This window comes from Sinocyclocheilus anshuiensis, unplaced genomic scaffold (assembly GCF_001515605.1).
Source record: "Sinocyclocheilus anshuiensis isolate Anshui unplaced genomic scaffold, SAMN03320099.WGS_v1.1 scaffold419, whole genome shotgun sequence".
NCBI classification, from domain to species: Eukaryota; Metazoa; Chordata; class Actinopteri; order Cypriniformes; family Cyprinidae; genus Sinocyclocheilus; species Sinocyclocheilus anshuiensis.
In genome coordinates, this window is record NW_015548228.1 from 1271927 (window position 1) to 1274156 (window position 2230).

Consider the following 2230-nt stretch of genomic DNA (forward strand, 5'->3'; position numbering starts at 1 on the left):
ACTGCGAACGCGTTGGCTCTGGAATAAAGCATTTGAACCATCGCTGGTGTTTGTTCTTCATAGCATGAATGGTATAGTGTAGGAATACCGTGCATTTATTGCAAAAAAGGAGTCTGCACACCTTTATAAAATTTACGCAAATGTGGTTTACAGTTGCTAGTACTATTTTATATAAACCTTTTAAATCTCTGTTTATGAATGACCGAATAATAATTGAAGTTTTGCTATTTCAGTTTGCTATTTAAGATATTTTTGTTTTGTTATTTTATTGTATTATGTATATAGCATATCATTCATGTGATTATTTGTGTCAGCTATCTTTTGTTAGTTACTGTGAGGGCCCCCTCTGGTGCCAGAAAAAAAAAATCCCATTGGCTCACAAGCTTGTCAAAGTTAAAAAATATATATATAAATATATAACTTTGAATCAAATGAAAATCTCTTGACTCTCAATTCTCCAGTAGTACACTAAATTAAAACAACAACAACAACAACAACATTAGTGTAATAGTATCGTATGATAATTCCAACATTTCACCAATAGATGAACTGTTACAAGATATTTTAAAAACAAACATCAATTTAGCACTTAAGTACTAAGGTACTAAGTTGTAAACTGGTTTTCATGCTTCAACCAGTTTGCACTTTCAACCATCTTTTTGAATGTGTAAAGTGAAAAGGCAGACGTTTTAAAGGTTATATACCATTTATACGTGATGGAGCTTCACATACAGTAGGTACTAAGTTAGTATACATCATAAAGGCCTTCAATGCACAGTATAAATTGTAAAAGATTTAGTCATTCAGATAAGACAAAACTGACAAATGCAAGTGTGTGAAATGCTCATCACACAAGAAGTATTTATTGCATGTAATTTTATGGCATCACCAGTTTTAAAAGTGATGATTGGTGTGGCTCAACAAACATTATTCATATAGTATTGCTCATAGCTAATCAAATCTTTTTAAGTGATTCTTCCCACAGCTGAAAGGCAAACAAAGTTTGTTGTGGTTTTAGTTTCTTCCAAAACCTATGTACAACAAAATAAAAGCGTCATATAAATTAGATAATTCAGTCAAAGATTAGGTCATTTGATCATAGACCAAATTCTGCATAATCGAGATACTATTGGCATAATCCAGTCCATTTTCTTATTCTACCTAGGATGGGACGAGGCAGAGGAAACAGTTACGTCAAGTTGGACATGAGTTAAAACATTCCTCAGGATTCCCAGGCTGGCTGACTGTGGCCCATTTTCAAAATTATATTACTTTCAAGTTTTTCCACATCCTCTCATGGGATGTTTCTTTCTCCAACTTTTGTGTAAGCGTATACTGTATGTGCAACCCAATGTACCGGTAGATGGTGCTGTAGACCAAAAATTGGCATTATACTACTGAAAACTGTAGATTTATGCACAGAAGATGAATAACACGTGTTATTTTCCTAAAAATGGAATTAAAATGAAAGACGTTCTAAAGAACATTCCAACTTTTTAAAACCACTGATGTGCCTCCTCACCGCAGTTCAAATGCTGTGAGATAATCAATGGAAATTGTCCTACATTTTTGAACAGGTATGAGTGGGTATGTATGTCACTTTTACATTATTTCCCAATTAAAAATATCTCAAATAAGCGAACAAAATGAAAGTTTAAAGTGTTCTACATTGAGATCCTATAGGATATTTAATTGCCTTTTTCTCAGTTTAATTTTAATTCATTAAAATTCACAAAACAGTTTTGATACAAACAGTCAGTCTGTCCATTTAAAGTCAACCTCAACTGCTTTCAGAAAACTTTACTTTCAATATGAATCTTCAGCCGTGATGTCACGTTCGTGTGTCTGAAAACCTAGAGCACTCTATCTAGGCTGCGTCCCAGTCCATTCTTTTATGTCCTTCACTCGCAAACTTCCCTCCGTCTCGTTTACTCGGATGTACGTCATTGATTACGCTGCACGAGTGCCCACTACTGGCGGAACCCTTGGAATGTGCTGAACTGGAACAACCTAAGCACTTGATCACTTAGAATGTTAGAATCCATGTTAGAATCCGCTATGGAGTTGGTTTATTGTTTACATGTTTCCCCTTACGAATTTGTTTGGTGCAGCATTCTATATGCATATAGATATGCTTGGGCTGTTATAAATGTAAAAAAAATAATTTATATATTATAGAGTTGTTTGGGGTGGGGATAAATTAAACGCGATCTGCGATGACGTTATAGTC